The following is a 21,015-nucleotide window of genomic DNA, read 5'->3' on the forward strand; positions in this document are numbered from 1 at the left end:
TCTATATTACCGCTCGGTAGCGATAACACTGCTGATATTGAGTAGAAATCGATGATGTATTGACAACTTTATCTGAAGCGAGAAGTCCTAGAACGCTGCCTATGAAGTGTTAGGATTCATACCAAGATATACTTTTTGTTTTCAACCCAAAATGCTGCTATTGCATTACACATTATATGAACATTACCAGTTTTGGTAGCTTCTCTGCACCATTTTTCAAAACTGAAACTAATTACAAAATTACTTAAGATCAACCATGACAAAAAATTATAAATCAGGACTAATATTAATATCAACTGATGTTACTACAGAAAAAAAGATTTAACTGAAATATTAATAAGACTATGCAAGCCTAAAAAGTAGAACAATTCAATTTATATAACTTTTTTTTTAGAAATGGGCTCACACACCGGAAGACACTAACATTTCTCTTCGTTAGAGTATGTGGATAACAGTTTAACCCAAAATGTTTGGAGTCCAGAGGGAGGACTCGCTCGCTGAATGATCTCTCAAGAAATCCCTGGTGAGATTCAACAGGTGTTTTCTTCAACAGCCACTAAAAGTCTGATGACCTTCTCTGGATTTCCTGAATATGACGTAAAATTAGTTCAAATCATTTGGTAGTTAACAGAACGAAATGCTTTGGAGGTACATTTAAAACAGCAGAGCAACACTGTAGCACTTTGTGTGTGACTGAATTTAATTGTGTAAACCTGGCTCTCTATGAACACGAGCAAAGAGTTCTCACTCAACAGAAGATTGCGATGTGAGCACAACAATATAAGATATCTCAAGATGCCAGGGATTTCATACATGAAAAGCATGCACTCTACCACTGAGCTACACAAGACGGTAATGTGATATTAGAATTTCAGAGTTCTTGACGGATTCAGGCTCCTTCTCAGAGGTCCTTGCTCGCCAAATAACTTTGCATCTGAGGAAGAGTACCACGGAAAAAAACCAACTCAACAAGAGAGCGCGTTGGTTGCTCTTGCTCTTAATGCAAGGAGCTGTTTTTTTTTTCCTCGCAATAATCATTATTAACCAGAAACAGCAGCACAGGTAGGTCGCATTTGTGATTATGTCACTTCTCTGCTTCAGCAAGGTCAATGAAAGACTCTGAAAGTAGTAAAGCAAAACTGAACTCAAAATCATATTAGGAATTCTGAGCGATATCTCCATACAGGTAATCCAATAAGAACGTTGAAATATTTGAATATCATCTCTCTGTATATTGCGCTGCTTTTTACCCAGAGTAAAACTATTGGATTGAAGGAATGCTAACCGCTGGGTTAAAATGTATAGTTGTTATTTTGAGAAATCTGTAAACTCGTGATCTTATATGTTTTAAAAGACAGCACAGGAAAAAACGACAGTGCTGATTATTTTCCGGAGACGGAGCACTGATGACCTATCCGAGCTAATTGATAAAGCCCACCCAGTGGATACTCTAGCAGAACGTCAAAGAACATTCACCTTTGTATCCAAAGAAACCACAGGAACAACATCAGGAAGCACAATCAATTCCCCTTTTAAATCTTTCCTGTAAGGTATGCTATGTGAATTCATGAAGTTAATCCTCTGATCTCTTTTGATCACGAACAAAGTATTTCTGATGGAGCGCTATGTTCAAAGATTTAATAAGCTTTACCCCTGCCAACGATTCGGCGTGAAGAATTAAAAGTTTCACAGACAAAAGCAGCTCACCACCACAGCCAATATTAAATGTACTTGCCGGAACACTATCATGTGCACTGCCTCAAAAGTGATCTCGGCAGATGTTGTTCCCTACATAAAGCTGAACGTGCCAAAGAGAATTTCTGTTGAGAAAACAAAATATTTTTTCTGCCTTGATGTTAAGCTGACAGCCTGTCTTTTAGAAAGTCTATCTCTAAACACTTCCCGCAGCCTAACAAAAAGCGCTTTTACTGATCGTATTGCAGGTCTTAAAATACTAACATTTGGCAGCAGTGGGACTTGAACCCACACCCCCAGAGAAACTGGAGCCTAAATCCAGCACCTTAGACTGCTCGGCCACACTACCTTCCTCCATACCCCTCTTCCTCACATTGCTGGCTTGGACTGGGGGGCTTCAGCTCTTGTCGTTGGATCTAATGATATCATGACATGTGGAAGTGACTGCACCTTCATCTTCCGAGATGCTTTCAATAGCACAAACGCTACTTTCACCGGCACAAACATAGCAATAATGAAGATGGTGGGATTCATCCTTTGTGCTATTTGTAGGGGTGCAACTCTATGGCGATCTACTGACTTGAAGAGCAAAGATCAAAATCCTCTGCTACTACTGTTGCTTTTTTCATAGTTTCTTCAAATCCTTCATTTGAACGTCGATTTTGAAGGATATTGATGATAATACCACATAAATTGTGGTTTTCTTGTGATCGCCAATCTTATTCAAATACCAGCCTTTTTTACAGTTCCTTGCGTGTTTCACAAGGTATAATAGCCCCCCTCGCATCCACAGCTAACATATTTTAAAATGACAATAGATTATACAGCATGCATGTTAACATTTATATTAAAAATATATAAATAAAATAAAGTAAAGATACCAAATAACATACAGTGCTAACCCAATAATTCTTGTCAGGTTCTCCAACAAATCTGCGTTGTTATTTTAACATGTTTCAGCTGAGGGTGCAACAGGAGTATAAATGAATTTTCTCGCCAGCCATTCAAAGACCAAATTCCATGAGTGAACATTATTTTCTCAGACGTTGCCGGCATTGGACTTTGCCGGTGGTATTGAATTATGTCCACAACTGTTGTAGTAGTTCCTTCTTGAAGTTCGACACGTGCAAAGCACTCTTAATATCATAGGTGTTAATGTTCGCTGAGTCTATTCGAGTCATGGTGTGTATCCTTGCCTATCATTGGGAGACGGGTAGCTTTTTTACACTCAGATTCCAATCTTCAATGCTTTGTGTGAGAGCTTACATAACTTTCATTTTCTCACATTTTCTGACGACTGTTCCAAAGGGGCACCCTGTCAATTCCGAATACTTTTCAAAAATCTGCCTGCATGTTTGATTATTGTCATTTCATTTAGAAAAAGTTCAATATTGATCATAACTAAAGAAAATAATGATCACGAACAAAAAAGGGATAAAGATGCGAGTCGATCTTGAATCACAGCTAGGTGACACAGGCTTCTGTTCTGATATGGTTGTATGAGAAACAGGAGGAATCGCCAATCTCCTATAGAACATGAGTTGAATCAGGAGTGAGACATTTTGTATACTCGTGCATATGTCAACGCCTGACCTACATCATAAAACTAACATTAAGTTGTCAGAGACATTCATTTATATACAAACGAGACAGACCAAGTAATAATTTTACATTAGTTCAGGTGGGTAAACCTGAACTAACTAACTAATAAACCTATTAATAATTCTACATTAACGTGTTCTACAATGATCAGACTAATTGAAATGGTCTGATTCAGAGCCTGTGCAGTTCGTGCTAATTACAACAAGGACAGTTCTGATAATTTTCTGACGCGAGGCCTGACGCGTTATTCATTACGCCACTGACCCTGCTATTGTAGTGCTAAAAAAACACGTTTTCTACATTTATGTCTGTTTAAAAATCACTCTCTAAAAAAGACAAAGGGTTTGTGTGTCGCGCTAAAATTCCGCTTCATTTCGAATGCAAATAAAAACCGTTTTGTTCCAAGAAATCATAAATTTGTCACATCCTTCATACTATACTTCTCTCTTGTATTAGTAAAGCATTTTGGTTTAAACTGAACAATATATGAAAGGTTTCATCTATACACTTACACATACTAAGTATACGAATAAATACTCGGAAGAAGCCGCAGCTCAGGTATTAGAGAGATTTAAAATTGGATCGGAGGATTTAGAGTCCAGACTGCAAACCAACAGCTGACACAGGTCTTTTATAGAACCGTTTTGATTTCCTCTACTTTGTCCCCGTGACGTCATTGTCCTGCTCGCAGCCGAGCCCGACACACGTCTGGTTTTTGTCGCTAGGCGCACACCCTGCGGTCCATGTGGGTCCTAATACCCCAGTACAATGACGGAACACTAAACTGTAAACAGGTGCCGTCCTTCGGCTGAGACGTAAAACCGAGGTCCTGACTCTCTGTGATCATTCAGGAGAATGGTGGTGGTGGAGGGGAGTCCCCATTACCTGTAAAGCGCATTGAGTGGAATATCCAGAACAGCGCTATATAAGTGTAAGCAATAATGATTATTATTATTATAATGTAAAATGCAATAAAAAATAAAAAAAATATATCAAACTTTGATTCAAAATAGATCAATGTAAAAACTGATAAAGCTAATGCTTTTTTCAGGGCTATATCCACTTTTGTTTTAAAAAGCGAAGTCTGTCGCGATTGTGAAAGTTAGAGAAGGTGTCCCAGCGGGTGCCTTCATATCGCGAGCGTCAGTCTCGCCCGTAGCTGCGAGAAGGTTAAAAGCGCCCAAGTGATCTGTCTTTCATCAGAGTACTTGCCGGAGCAGTAAGACGCAGAGCACCATCCAGCAGCTGTAGACGATGTTCGGGGAAGAGCTAATTCTGTTTTTAGCACAGGGAGTGAGAATGAGCTCAGTCCAGCTCCCAGCACAATCCATCCTGGTTTGGTTAAAGTGCGTCTGAGGCTCTTTGGATCGTAACGTAAAAAAAAACAATTGCTCACATCGTGTGACTTCCACGACAGGAAGGAAAGGTATCACTTAAAAAAATCAGAACTGAAGATTTGGATCCTGGGCCTCAATTTGATCAAATTATTAAAATGATAATTATCAAAATATCAGACTGTGTTTCTGCAACATTTCGTGCACAGTACGCCATTTTAATCTAAAACAGTCACAACGAGGGCTTTACACGCAGTGTGGGGTATTTTCCCCTTTTATATTTTTGCCACTTTATATCGAACCTGTTATACTCCCAGAAGTGCACAGTAGCTTGTACTTAATAAAAATGTACAATTCACCACTGGTATAAACAGATGTGTGCCGTGTTTGCCTTTGTAAGCATTTGTTTAAAAAATAAGTTCACAATACGATAAAAACACAGAAAGCGCAAACTTTATAATACAACGATACAAAATCAATACCAAATCATTATGCCAATTAAGTACCTATCCTTTGAAAACAGAGAACACCTTTATATCTACAAAAAAACTTGACATTTGTATGTATTTTTGACTTACAAAGCAGACAGTGTAGTCCCTTAATTCAAAGATCAGATCTTGGCCAAAACAAGACAATCAGACGTGGGCTGAATTCGGAACAGGAACCTCTACTTCGTCGTTTATTGAGCTTTTGATCAATGTCTGATTGAAACAGATTCGCTTTTTTAACTCTTTGATTAAAGTACACAAAAAGCACCTTCCTTCGAGCCGGAATCGAACCAGCGACCTAAGGATTCCCCGTTGATTTCTCTACAGTCCTCCGCTCTACCAACTGAGCTATCGAAGGAATGTCAAACATTGCTTTCTGGCACATACTGCCCAATGTTGTGAAATGTTCCGGGTGATTTAAATCCCACTTCGACATCAAGTTTCCAACTTGTTTCCTTAGTATTGTTTACCTTGAATTTAAGCCACGAACCAGGATTCTACTGTATAAACTTCCAGGGATATTACAAAATGTTTGATGGGGCATCAATCATTCCAGGCGGAAATTGACTCCTTTTTTTTTCTCGAGGGATCATATTAAACATTTCATTAGTATCGAGAGGAGGATCACCATGAGACACAAAACAGTTTCTTTCTGTCTTTATTAGAAAGTACCGTTTGTGCTACATTAATAATATTTTCGTGGAAATAAAGAAGTTGTAAATTTTAAAATTTATATTTGAATCGAAATGTGGTTTTGAGTTAAATATTAGCGTGTTCATGTAATTAGTTCGTGTTTGTCATTACTATATATATATTGCCATGTTACTAGAATTTGTAACTGAAGTTTACTAGTTGTGTTTTTTATGATGATTAGACATTTGTTGATTACAATATTGTATATAATCTATAATTTAAACTACATATTTTTCAGGTGTGAATAATTGTATATTTTAAGAATAAATTTCTAAAACAAATCATTGGCTTTATTTACTAGTTTCTACACCTATAAAAATCTTTCTTTGATGTATAATAGACCTTTAACTATATATGTATAATAGTCCTCTAAATTCAGCCGTATAATAGAACTCCAACCATTTATGTATAATAAACATATAATCATAGATCAGGTGGGTAGCTGCGTCAGCATGCGTAGGCTGCAAAGGAACAAGTAATAGGTTTATTCCATGCTGAAAAAAAGAAGAAAGAGAACACAACGTTTCGGCCGTGGAGCCTTCTTCAGGTGTGAGAGAGACAGGGCAGTAGGCAAAGGTAAAGTAGCGGGAGAACAAAGGTTGGGAGGGAGGAGGAGTGAGAGGCGGGAGCAGGGGACAGAAAGAGAGGCCAATCAAGAGGTGTGAAGTCAGAATGGGTGCAGAGAGGTGTGAAATGAAACTTCCAATGAATGGAGAAAATTTAAAAGAACAGTAGTCTGTCGTTAAGGGAAGGGAGAAGGTGTGATCCTAGCTGCAGAATAATTTTAGTTTCGGTGGTCTTTCTGATGTATGAGTTTGGAAAACCGTCTTTGAGAACACAGACGGAGAGATTAGAGTGGTCGTGGCCGTCAGAGGTGAAATGAGAAACAATGGGCTTGGAGAGATCTTTAATCTTTACAGCCCTGACGTGTTCTCTGAAACGGTCTCCGAGTCTCCTTCCTGTTTCTCCAATGTAGATGGCTGGGCATTTACTGCAAGAGATACAGTAAACAAGGTTGCTGGAGGTACAAGATGCTGTCTGGGTGATCCGGAATTGTCCTGAGGGGCCTTGAATGAGTGTGGTGGTGGCTGTGTATTTGCAGGTGATACAGCGAGCTCTGTTGCAAGGGAAAGTGCCTGGTGTGGATGGTTGTTGAGGGCGGTCAAGGGAGCTGTGAACAAGGAGGTTACGCAGATTAGGTGGTCGGCGATATGAGATGATAGGGCGATCAGAAAAGAGGGCCCCAATGGAGGATACCCCAGCAGTGTGATTGACAGGGCCCTTGCCCGAGCCAAAAACACCCCCCGGACCATCAACCCGATCAGGAACTCCCGCCGTAACAACCGCATTCCTCTGGTGCTTCCTTACCACCCTAACACACTTCCTATCCCCAGGACCATTAACCACAACTTTTCCATCCTACAGGATGATCCCTCCATTGGGGCCCTTGATTTTTGCTAAGGATACAACGGGTGTATAAATGAATTCTCCCAACAGCAGTTAAAGAAAAATTCCACACGTGAAGATGGTTTTCTTGGACATTGACTTAGGTACTTAATTGTTTACTTGTTGTAGTTCCACACGAGTAAAACACGAAGATTTCCTGCAACATTCAAGAGGGTTTGCAAAGAAATCCCTTCAATTTTTACCAGAGATTATGTTTACATCATCACAATCTGAAGCGCGTCCCTGAGTGCGTTTGACCCACCAGCCCTTTGTATAACAGCTGCACAGGGACACATTCCTGTTGCTTTTCACAACTCACATGTTTGTAGTTAAAGAAAATAAAATACTGTCATTTTCCTGCCAGCTGGCAGTATTTCTTCTGCACTGACCAAGAGTAACCAAGAACTTCATTTAATCTTTCGCAGGCTGTAATCTACAGAAAAGGGAGTGAATACATGTACAGTATTAAGCTAAATCAAGCCGACGGAGATGCACTGCTGTTGTTTTTCTCCACTTTTCGTTAAAAGGAGAAAAAATCACTGGCATTTTTTTGCAGCATTTCTTCTGTCCTGATAAGCAAGATTTGTATTTTATCTTTCAGAAGTTGTATGAATTTCTTGAAGTTCAGAAACAACTTGTTACAGAAAAGAAATGAACACTTGCTTCAAAGTAAATCAAGACGTATGTCTCTCTCGCTGTGTGTGCTCTTATCTGTCCATCTCTCTCTCCTCTTCTCTCACTCTGGCAGTCTGTGCAGAGTATCTGAAGGGGATGTAACACCACTTGGCAAAGAAGAAAAATTCTCAGAGGCAGAATAAAAAATCATTATTCTCTTCTCAGTCAGATTCACAGCTTAGACTCACACTCAGACTGAAGCTCAACTCCATAGTGATCTATATCCTGAAAAACCTAAACCAGAGGGCATTCAGGCAATCAGTGCTGCTACATAAATAATATCAGACAGAACAGCCTGGACTCAGGTCACATCTCCCCCTTTTCTCCTTCCTCACAGCTGCTTAGAGACATAAAAGAGCTCCTGGTTCTCCTCTCTGTGAACTGGGCTCAGGGGTCACTGATCTGGCAGTTGTGGGCTCTGTTCCAGGTCGGAAGCAAGAAGGTTCTATTAACCCTTTCCAGGTCTTCCAGCCCTTCAGTATTACTTTCTTTACTGTATATCAGGCTCCAAACATGTTTTTTAAGTGTTTTATAACACAAGTGAGTGTGGAATTATCTTTGTATTTATGTAATAAACACCAGTATGGACACTCTGATCAGTATATTGATTATTAGTAGCCAAAGGCCGATGGTCGTGACTAAAATAGTGACCAGTTGACCAGTCTGTAGCTCTGAGCAGTGGGACTCAGATCACACAGAAGAAGACCTGTCTGTGTGTGATTCTACACCAGCCCTGGGATTCAGCTGCTCTCACAAGTGTCTCACAGACAGTCTTATAAATGTACAATTAGATGAAGTCTTGTAACAGTTATACAGTTAATTTAAATCATCAGACTACCTATAGAGCTGAGAGCTGGGTTGAAATAAAACCAGGATACACGTTTTAACCTCCAGGAACATGAGTCTAATCCTCCTGGCTTCTATACTCTGATGATTCGTGTAAAACCCTTGAAAACGCTTATTTCAGGGACTCGTGCTCGTTCTCTATTGCTCCACACGGGTACACTTTGTAACACATTAATCTGTGAAGTAAACGCTTTTCTTTTTGCAACATTTCGAGTACCTCTGGCATTCATGAAAAAGACACTCAAAAGCGGCAGAGACGCGCTCTGCTCTGTCAGAATAAGCGCTGTGACGTCACAGACACCAGCCAGAGCGCCGGGATCAGAGAGAGAGACCGCGGGAGGCGCACGGAGCGCACAGAGAAGAGCTATCTATCGACAACCAATTATTTAAACTGAAGAACCGTAGAAAAATCGATTAACTTCACCGATTGGTGAGTACTGATTCATTTCTTGACCCTGTTTAAGTATCTAGAAAACAGTTAATAAAGACTGTATCGACCAATTACCATAATGCTAGTATTTATGTAATATTAGTGATACTTACAGTGTTAGGGTCAGAGTATTAACACTCATCATCATGTTAGTTTTCATGAGAGTATTACTGTTATTATAAGTATTATTAGTCTAGTAGTAGTTTTTGTCAGTGTTAGTAACAATGATAGTGTAAGTTTTGGTGATAGTGTTACTGTTGTAATATTAGCAGTACCTGCATTAGTGTTAGTTATAGTGTATCTGTACCTAAGAGTGTATGCGGTGCCTATGTCCGTATATAGTGTCTATTTGTGTATCTGTGAGTCTGTGAGTGTATACAGATGCAGCTATTCAAAGTGCGCGTTACAGACACGTACCGCAGGTGGCATCGCGCAGCGTGACGCAAGATGACGCGTGGCACCGCAGTACGTGATTGGTTGACCGACAGGGGCACTCGTGGTCCGTTGGTCTGTCGTAGAAAGACTTACAGTAAACGTCTTTGCTGTGCCCGTTGTAGATATTGAATTTTACCACTGAAGGGAAATCTTAGTAGCTGAGCATAAAAAGAATAGGAGCATACTGTAACGTGTGTGAAGGCCATAAACGATATTAATTTTGGAACATAAACATACAGTATATACAGTAGCTGGTCTTGGTACTTTAAAGAAAAAAATACACACCAGTATTCCATTTCTCCCTAAACATTTTAAGCTTCGAAGTCTTTAACTAACGTGATACCGGAGTCAACAAGCATACTTTTAGAATTTGATTAATAGGGAATAGAATATGGAATCGCGTATCTAAAGAATTTAATAACGGTATGATTATATTCGTGTACTGCGACAGGGCTGTGTAGGGCTGTTTTGCCTCCCTATTCATGCGAGTTGTCTTGTAGCCTACTGGTCTACGTACCTGGCTAACAACTCGTAGATTGTGTGTTCAAATCCAGCTGGTGCTGGACTTTTCTTTTAACAAACATTTCTTCGAAAAAATAGAATAGCGATATCATGGACAATCAACTGACTTTTATATTTCAAAATATCGCAACATGATCGATTCTAAGTCATTTTTGATAACAGTCAACAAACAAACAAACATTTCTTTGAAAAAATGAGACGTTTCCCTTGGTCAGAGATATAAATATATAATATATAAATAAATTTAATTTAACTAGCATGTAAAATAGCGTGTGAAAAAGTGGTAGTTTTAAGCTTTTCTGCTAATATAATATGGAATCGCGTATCTAAAGAATTTAATAACGATATGATTATATTCGTGTACTGCGACAGGGCTGTGTAGGGCTGTTTCGCCTCCCTGTTCATGCAAGTTGTCCTGTAGCCTACTGGTCTACGTGCCTGACTAACAACTCGCAGGTTGTGTGTTCAAATCCAGCTGGTGCTAGACTTTTCTTTTAACAAACATTTCTTCGAAAAAATAGAATAGCGATATCATGGACAATCATCTGACTTTTATATTTCAAAATATCGCAACATGATCGATTCTAAGTCATTTTTGATAACAATGAATAGTCACCTTCTTCCCTTCTTACAACGGTCCCTGCTTCTGTTTCCTGCTTCTATTGTGTGTGTGTGTGTGCAACAGAGTAAATTTTTATAGGAGAAATGGAGGCTGGACAGTATGCGTTACAATATAAACATTTATATTGATTTAAATCGTGTTCTGATTTAAATCGCAAACGCGTGTTTAATTATATGTGTTTTTTAATCATAATCAGGCTAATGCAACATAAGTTGATACAGTATCTTTGTCTTCTAGGTATCTTAATAAACTTTCAGCATAGCTTTCTACCCGTTTAGATTTATATTTCTTGGGATTTTGGGATCAAACGTGGAAGGATTAGATTGTAATACGTTTTAGAAAAGTGTAATCTATACCTGCCCAGAATGTACGCCTTCCTAAACTAGTGTCCTGCCCTTCCCCGCGCACCCCAGCCGGGCGCTCTTCGGCCTGTGCCCGGGACGAATGTATATTTTGATATTTACACCCGGCGCGGCACCGAGGGAGCGTCTGCATTTATAACTTAGTTTTTAAAATTAGTCAAGCAATATGAAGCATCTCCTTTTACTTTTAAGTCCCTTAAATACATTGAGCACAGCTTTCTCACCACTTAAGATTACTTTTTTGGTATCATCCTTACACAAAGCAGAAACTTTCCGATGACATACGGTACAAGTGGAAAGATTACAGATTTTAATCGTCTTTAATTTTGTTACGTTATACGTTTTAGGAACGTTTCATCTAAACAAACACCACAAAACTATTCTCGATTGTATTTCTGAATGTTATGTTACACCTACAGTAGTTCACTGCTTTAAATACATCGAATTAAGAATGTTAGGTGTAGCACTTTAGATCTTTTTTTCTGAACCAGTGAAAATCTGATCATGTTCCTCTATAACAATAATAAAAAACTTTATTTTACATATCACCTTTAAAAGTGGCATCTCAAAGCAATACAGTAGATCGAAAAACAGTTAAAAGGGACCAAAGTAAATACCAGACAAACGCAAACGCGTTTTTAATAAAATGCTTTTATTCATTCAGCAGAGAGTGAGAGGGACATCCAGCAGAGAGAGACACACACACTGGTTTCCATTGACAAAAAGTAATTGTTTTTTTTACATGTTTTGTTTGTGGACAGACTGTCCACAAATGTTAGACTGTCTTTCTCAGACTTACATTCCCGAATGTCCCCCGCCCCGGTCAACAATCCCAGGAAGAACACGAAACAGCCTGTTAATAAAATTGTTACAATTTTGTTCGGTCAGTTCTTCCTCCCAGAATTTATAGATCGCATCGATCAGTTCCTGCTTTGTGGTGGGCTTAGCGGTTTTCCGAACGTAGTCTTTCAACGAATGCCAAACCATCTCTATCGGATTTAGATCTGGGGATTCGGCTGGAGTTTTCACCCAGTTCACTCCTTCTGCTATAAGCCTCGCCCTTGCTGCTGTGTGTTTCGGATCGTTGTCTTGAAAGAGACGGTGCCTAGATCCAAACTGCTCCCTGATATATGGGGCAGCATGCTGTGTGACCACGACGTCCTCGAAGAATACACGGTCCATAATTCCTTCAAAAATAAGAAGTGGTCCCGGGCCTCTTCTAGATATACCCCCCCAGACGTGAACCTTCAGTGGATGTTTGGGCTTTGGCTTGTCCACATATCTCCCCTTTTTACAAAATGCCATTGTTGAAAACTGTTCCAGAGCCACTGTTGTTTCGTCGGTAAAAAGTACATCCTGAAATGCCTCCCCCTGTTCAATCCATTGGAGAGCTTGCTTGAGTCTTTCCTCTTTGTTTTTTAGCCTTATCATGGGGCATGTGTTGGTTTTTCTGTATCTCCATCCAAGCCTCCTGTGTACTCTTCTTATCGATGTCGGGCTAATATTCGCACCGAGGTCAGCCCATAGCCGTCTTTGGACTTGCATCGCCGGTAGCTCATCATTTTCATCAGTCAGTTTGTCGATAGCTCGCACAATAGGACTTGAAAAAAAGAGATCAACAGTTAGTTTTAAAAATAATGTGCGTAGTTGTATTTACATGCAAGAAAGGTATTTTTAGAAATTTATTTACCTTTGAATCGTCCTCGGTTTAGATTCTCTTTGCCTCCTCTCCCCTTTATAATGCTGTCTCACTGTGCTTTCAGAAACGAAGATGTCCATCGAAGCCAACTGCTGTACAATGTCCCGTGTTGACTTCCCGTTTCTTTTCATCTTCATTATTTGGTGTGAGAGAGTCTTCGTGATTTTGGCCATTGTCCGTCTCCTTACCAAAGCGATACAGTGGTGCAGCTTGAATTCTGTACCTATATACTGTATGGTATGGTACAGATAAACCTTACACCATACCGATGAGCTAATGCCAGGGAAAGACACTCCTATTTTATTTAAAACACAATACGCCAGGAAATGTGTCTGATGCATTAGCAAGTTAAAACAATTGGGTCGAAAACCTGGGCGTAACACCATTTCCTTTTTCTGATCACTCGCTTTCTGGATACACATCTCACCTGTCCTGTTCTTTGTTTTCCTGGTTTGCTGATTATGCCTGCTGCGGTCCACTCCTACCCTCACACCTAAAGAATACTATTTTAAATTTCTTGGCGCAGTTCATTAACCCTTGTATGTGCTGTCCGCGCCCAAAATGCAATTTAAAAAAAGTCAAAAACCGCGCTCAAAATGCAATTTAGAGCTTAATAGGAGACACTCCACAGGCATTCACAACAGCAACATATGAAACGTTTATTTTTTAATCGCGTATCTAAGGAAATCTCAGTATTTCAAATAGAGAAAAAAGACCTGACTGACAAGCCGATACATACTCTTAGAGTTTGATTAATAGGGAATATAATACAAAAATATAGTACTAAAAAAGGTACTACCACTTTTAAAGGTGATATGTAAAATAAAGGTTTTTATTATTGTTATAGAGAAACATGATCAGATTTTCCCTGGTTCAGAAAAAAAGATCTAAAGTGCTACACATAACTTTCTTAATTCGATGTATTTAAAACAGTGAACTACTGCAGGTGTAACATAACATTCAGAAATACAATAGAGAATAGTTTTGTGGTGTTTGTTTAGATGAAACGTTCCTAAAACGTATAACGTAACAAAATTAAAGACGATTAAAATCTGTAATCTTTCCACTTGTACCGTATGTCATCGGAAAGTTTCTGCTTTGTGTAAGGATGATACCAAAAAAGTAATCTTAAGTGGTGAGAAAGCTGTGCTCAATGTATTTAAGGGACTTAAAAGTAAAAGGAGATGCTTCATATTGCTTGACTAATTTTAAAAACTAAGTTATAAATGCAGACGCTCCCTCAGTGCCGCGCCGGGTGTAAATATCGAAATATACATTCCCAACACTAATTGTGCCCATCTGTCATGCAAATAAAACACCTTGAATTGAATTGAATTGAGGGAGAGAGGGGAGAGTTGTGAACAGCAACATATGAAACGTTTGCACATATAGTTAATTATTACTTGGTTTTCAAAGTGCAATGAAATACAATATTGTTGTTGTTGCTGTTCTTGTTGTCTTTATCCTGTAAAGCGTTTTGAGAAGCCACCTTTAAAGTCGATATATACTGTAAAAGCGCTGATTCTTATGGAATGTGTTCCGCCGGGGATTCAAATTTTTATTTATTTATTTTTTAATCGCGTATCTAAGGAAATCTCAGTATAACTTTGTTCATGAACAAACAGTGGCATGTTACATTATTATTAGTTTTTTTATTTCGAGAGACTGGATAAGTTGTTCAAGTGTTTTTTTTAACTTCCTGAAAAACAACTAATAATTTAACTATATGTGCAAACGTTTTATGATATGTCGCTGTTGTGAATGTCTGTGGACATGTGCTGGCTGGACAGGAGGCTCTACTGTACACAGAGAGCTTAGAAGACAAAGATATCAATTTATTTTAGTCAAAAATTTATATATCACCTCTAAAGGTGGAATCTCAAAGCAAAGTAAATACCCGACACTGATCGAACCCATCTGTCATGCTAATAAAACACCTTGAATTGAATTGAATTGAATTGAGGGGGGGCGCGCGAGATAACCAGGACACAAGGCAAATAAGATACTGTACACTCCACAGGCATTCACAACAGCAACATATGAAACGTTTGCACATATAGTTAAGTTATTACTTGGTTTTCAAAGTGCAATGAAATACAATATTGTTGTTGTTGCTGTTCTTGTTGTCTTTATCCTGTAAAGCGTTTCGAGAAGCCACCTTTAAAGGCGATATATACTGTAAAAGCGCTGATTCTTATGGAATGTGTTCCGCCGGGGATTCAAAGTTTTATTTATTTATTTTTTAATCGCGTATCTAAGGAAATCTCAGTATAATGTTGTTCATGAACAAACAGTGGCATGTTACACTATTATTAGTTTTTTTGTTAACAAGGCTCGCCAGCTAATGTGAATCGAAACCTGTCTTGCTAGCTTTTAAAGTCGTGCGAGGTGTAAACGACAATACAAATAGAGAAAAAAGACCCGACTGACAAGCCGATACATACTCTTAGAGTTTGATTAACAGGGAATATAATACAAAAATATAGTACTAAAAATAAGATACACTCTACAGACATTCACAACGGCGACTGTCAGAAGATAGGACACAGCGGCTCAGGCACCCGCTGAATGGAAAAGGGGCACTTTAATGTTCTGTATGGCTAATACTAAAGCCAATACTAATATTCAATACTTTAATATCCTTTTCTGTATGTTTAACAATAGTGGGTACTGGCCTAATTCGTCCCTGCTCCCGTTGTTAGGTGTTAATGTGTTGTTAAGTGTGAATTTGTACCTGTGTCCCTGAGGTCTGGCTTTTTTTCTGGAAAACCATAACTCTGGTTTTGTTCAGTTTGACTGTCGGCGCCCAGGTCTGACAGTGCTGCTCCAGCAGTGCCAGGTTCTGGCGCAGCCTCTGTTCTGTGGGCGACAGCGGGACCAGGTCGTCCGCACAGAGCAGGAACTCGATTTCCATAATTAATGCAGATCAGTAAATCAAGGGACAAAACAACTATTGCCTCCGGTTCCTCAATGGGCTTTGACGTGCTAATGCGTTGGTTTAACAGTCCGGGTGTGGCAAGCCTCTAATGTCTCCCGACTTCGGCAAAAGGCACCCGCCTTTCATTGGAAGACAATGAACATTCTAGCCGTACATGTGAATATAGCATAAATACACCAAGGGATTGGGTGAGCTCCCATTACAAAAAAAACTGCGAACCTGCACTACAGCGACCACAGTACAGTATGGAGACCAAGACCTTTTACGGGAAGAGACAGGGTGCTTCTGCCGCCCCTGCTTCCAAAGAATGAAGGGTAAGCAAATACAGCAGACTTCATCTGAAATACGCGATTACAGTGCATATTACAAGGTATTATTGCCGTTTTGAATTTTAAATTCAATTATAATTATTTCTTCGTAGCCTGTTCTTCAAGAAAACACCGCACGGGCGAAACGATCTTCGAAATCTACCACCAGGACAGTAAAAAAGAAAGCGGTAAGACGGAAAAAAAGAAAAGTTTATTTTGTTGTCTGTTCCGCGACTGATGAATACTACTGTGTGACTATTTCTTACATGAATTATGTTATTTTGCCAAAGGCCGTGGGTCTCTGTTCTCGGCCACTGGCCAGGGTGCCAACCTGTAGAAGCAGCACCTGTGTGGAGACTTTTCGGCAGCAGCGGGAGCAGTACAACGCATTACTGGGGAGGATTGGGAGGCTAGAGACACTCCTGAAAATGCAGAGGAAGGAGACAGTATGTTCCAGCAGTCAAACAGTTGAGCAGCTGTCTCCCGAAAAGTGCCTCTCCCCGCCGCGCAGGTTGCAATGCCTGGCGGAAGCTCTGCCCCCTACAGAGCACACACCGCCTCAGGACACTCCATCCCAGCCTCTCCACTCACCACCGCGCAGGAATTTGTTGATGCTGTCCCCGCCGTCTATCTCCCCCCAGGAAGCACTGTTTACAGAGCAGAATTCACAGACGCCAGTGGGACGAGAAATTCTCCCATATATCCAACTGTTACCCATCACTCAAGAGATGGAGGGGGGGTTGTACTTGCAGTGCATCGGCATAGACGGGAAAGCAAGAGCCGACCGCCACGCCACCCTCGTGTTTCGAAATCTTGTGACTTTTGAAATTTACTGGGGGTGGACGACGTCTGTAAATTTCGATGGGTCCAGAGGCAAAAGTGCCTTGCCTTGCAATCTCCGGGAAACCATTAGTAGCATGGTGAATCGGAGATTCTCAACCCTTACTTCGTGCGACTGGAAAAGAATTCGTGATCGGATCAACGAAATGCTTCATAGAAGGAGGCGCTCTTTTCCTCTAGTCTAACAGTCTGTCCACAAACAAAACATTCCTGTTAGACAAGAGGAATTGAAAAAAAAACAATTACTTTTGTCAATGGAAACCGGTGTGTGTGTCTCTCTCTGCTGGATGTCCCTCTCACTCTCTGCTGAATGAATAAAAACATTTTATTAAAAACGCGTTTGCGTTTGTCTGGTATTTACTTTGGTCCCTTTTAACTGTTTTTCGATCTACTGTATTGCTTTGAGATGCCACTTTTAAAGGTGATATGTAAAATAAAGTTTTTTATTATTGTTATAGAGAAACATGATCAGATTTTCCCTGGTTCAGAAAAAAAGATCTAAAGTGATACACCTTACTTTCTTAATTCGATGTATTTAAAGCAGTGAACTACTGTAGGTGTAACATAACATTCAGAAATACAATCGAGAATAGTTTTGTGGTGTTTGTTTAGATGAAACGTTCCTAAAACTTATAACGTAACAAAATTAAAGACGATTAAAATCTGTAATCTTTCCACTTGTATTGTATGTCATCGGAAAGTTTCTGCTTTGTGTAAGGATGGTATCAAAAAGTAATCTTAAGTGGTGAGAAAGCTGTGCTCAATGTATTTAAGGGACTTAAAAGTAAGAGGAGATATTCAAGCTTCATATTGCTTGACTTATTTTAAAAACTAAGTTATAAATGCAGACGCTCCCTCGGTGCCGCGCCGGGTGTAAATATCAAAATATACATTCATCCTGGGCACAGGCCGAAGAGTGCCGGCTGGGGTGCGCGGAGAAGAGCAGGACACTAGTGAAAGGCGGGGTTTAGGAAGGCGTACAGTCTGGGCAGGTATAGATTACACTTTTCTAAAACGTATTTGAAAAATAAAAACGATTACAATCTAATCGTTCCACGTTTGATCCCAAAATCCCAAGAAATATAAATCTAAACGGGTAGAAAGCTATGCTGAAAGTTTATTAAGATACTTAGAAGACAAAGATACTGTATCAATTTATGTTGCATTAGCCTGATTATGATTAAAAAAACACATATAATTAAACACGCGTTTGCGATTTAAATCAATATAAATGTTTATATTGTATCGCATACTGTCCAGCCTCCATTTCTCTATAAAAATTTACTCTATTACACACAGACACAATAGAAGCAGGAAGCAGAAGCAGGGACCGTTGTCAGAAGGGAAGAAGGTGACTATTCACAAGTCAAAAATGACTTAGAATCGATCATGTTGTGATATTTTGAAATATAAAAGTCAATTGATTGTCCATAATATCGCTATTCTATTTTTTCGAAGAAATGTTTGTTAAAAGAAAAGTCGCATGAAGAGAGAGGCGAAACAGCCCTACACAGCCCTGTCGCAGTACACGAATATAATCATATCGTTATTAAATTCTTTAGATACGTGATTCCATATTATATTAGCAGAAAACCTTAAAACTACCACTTTTTCACACGCTATTTCACATGCTAGTTAAATACTTCGATGCTTAAAATCATTAGGGAGAAATGGAATACCGGTGTGTATTTTTCCTTTAAAGTACCGATTCCTGGAATCTGACTGGCTGACACCCTTCTGAAGTGGTTCCATAAAATCTGGTATACGGAAAAGAAAGCGTTGATAAAAAAGCCTGGATTCTCATGTATCTGATACAAGTATCTTTTAATACAGTCTTTGCTGTGCTCTTGAGGATCCTTGTGATATTTTGAGCTCTAGTTGAATGATAAGTGTCGCATTTTAAATCATTTCCGTAGTAAGAAATTATGAAACGCCCTGTTAAAAGCAAGGGAGTTTTTAATGCCCGTTGAAGTAAAACAAAATGCCTGACAAAGTATGGCTTGGACAGATTCCAAGTGCTTGTACAAATGTGCTAAAGAAATTATACTTTGAGTATACAGCTTGTCCAAAGTCATTCATTATTAATACTATTAGTAATATCTTCGGTAAAGGCTTTGATGCATAAATATTTCCGATAAAGGTAGGTTGTGTACTTTTGTCCAACTGAGCAATCTTGCTTTCATAAAATATACCAACATTTTAATGACTGATGATTAACATGCTGTAATACACAGTTCAAAATTAAAAGCTCAAATGCTGTACATGAGAGGTTAAGCTCCCCCTGGCGGTTTTACAAGGTGACGCCAGATAGTTTCCGGCGTGACGTCAGAAGACGCGATTAACCGCGTGATACTGCGTGATACCGCGACACGCCCACCGGGCTAGGCCGCGAAATACCCCACCCATTTTGAATGGCTGCATCTGTACATCTAACTTCCTCCAAGTCCCCCTCTACAAACAGCCCCACTTGTTCCCAGTGGAACCAGCCTGGAGCAGCAGAACAGAGGTTTTTGTTTCTTAATAGTGTCTGCTGTTGTAAAACAAGTCATCCCTTGGGGATAAAAACTCTCCTTTGAGGCTGGTGGGTGTCTCCTGTATTTGCCCCATATTCCCAGGGCTTCTCAGCTGAGTGATCAAAAGCTGAACGACAATATGCTGAATTCCACACTGGATTACAACAGACCCTACTGGGAGAGCGGGCAGGGGAAGGGACTCCCCAAAAGGGGACACTCCTATCTTTATCGCACGTAGCCCGCCTACATTAATGAGTACAGAGTTTGCGTGAGTGAGGTCAATAACGAGCAAAATCAGACCCAATCTACTGCTTTCACCAACAACAGCCCTTTATTTTGGGTTTTAACCTCCACCTATTACCCCTCAGACTCAATCTTTCTGAAACAGGGTTATAGTTTAAGTTTTGCCCGGCCCTGTTTGAGCAGAAAAAAGAAATAATAGCGCTATTCTCGAAGGTCTAGCACAGTAACCACCAACTCCAATAACTTTAACTACAGAAAGAATCCCAGCTTCAGCTCAAAAGAAATTTTGAAATTTTAAAGTTTTTATTGATACACAAGCAATAACAATTTACACTATTAAGTTCTTACATAAAATTAAATAAGATACAAAAGCAAAGAATAAAAACACTAGACAGATGTTGTGCAAGGCAAGAGGCATCACAAAAAAAAGTTTCCAACATGACCTGCTGAAACATGACTTGTGATCCATCACCATTTGATTGCAACATGCTTGGGCCATAATGTCAACTTCCAGACCCTCTCAGTTTCTTTCTCCCCAAATCTTCTCTGGTGGATCAAAATGTAGTCTCTCAAATAAGACACAGCCTTCTGTATTACTGACAGAGGCAGAGTTTTTTCCATTCTATATACCAATGTAGTTCTAGTCTTCCATAAAGCTTCCCTTAGGCAACAGATGACCTGCCAGGCTTTGCTTTCTTCCGATTTCAATAGCTTCTCAAGTCCATGTCCATAGAGCACTACCTGGGGGTCACTTATACCGCAAGCCAGAAAGCACCTTATCCAGCTGTTAGCCAATGTCCACACCTCTTTTGCGATGCCACAGTCCCACAGGACGTGTCGGATGGATTCTTCTTGTCCGCATCCTTCCACTGGACACCTTGATGTCTTCCCCATGCCTCTCGAATGCATCACAGCCCTTGTTGGTAAAACTTCATGTGCAATCATCCAGCACATGTCTCTGTGTCTATTCAACAAAACCGTGTGGCCAACCCTTTTCCAAACATGGCTGGGATCCCCAGCCACGAGGCCACGAATTTGACATACTGCACCTCTACCCTGCACAACAAGTTCCAACCTTCTTGCACTTGTCAACACATCCAGTGCCTCATTTTCCAAATTCTGTTCCCTTAAAAATTTCTTTATGATAAAATATGAATATGGGAGGTCAAAAGCAACAGGTGCTGTTAAAGGGATCTCTAAAACTTTCAATGTCCTTAAATAAAAACCACACAAAAAGCGAGACATAAAGGATACTTTCCCCCTGTTCCCTACCGCTAAAGACAAGTGTAATGATACATATTTGTACATTAGGAAAGTGAACAGT

General features: G+C 39.7%; 2 non-coding genes across 2 annotated transcripts; both read right to left on the bottom strand.

Moving 5' to 3' along the window:
• Positions 1-1,962: 1,962 nt before the first annotated feature.
• On the bottom strand, positions 1,963-2,044 carry trnal-uag (transfer RNA leucine (anticodon UAG)). The gene has a single exon. It is a non-coding gene; the product is annotated as a tRNA-Leu (tRNA).
• A 3,345-nt stretch (positions 2,045-5,389) lies between these two features.
• Positions 5,390-5,477, bottom strand: trnay-gua (transfer RNA tyrosine (anticodon GUA)). Its single transcript is given in 2 exon segments — positions 5,390-5,425; positions 5,441-5,477. It is a non-coding gene; the product is annotated as a tRNA-Tyr (tRNA).
• Positions 5,478-21,015: the final 15,538 nt, after the last annotated feature.

Source organism: Atractosteus spatula, unplaced genomic scaffold, assembly GCF_055471065.1.
Source record: "Atractosteus spatula isolate fAtrSpa1 unplaced genomic scaffold, fAtrSpa1.hap1 Scaffold_69, whole genome shotgun sequence".
NCBI classification, from domain to species: Eukaryota; Metazoa; Chordata; class Actinopteri; order Semionotiformes; family Lepisosteidae; genus Atractosteus; species Atractosteus spatula.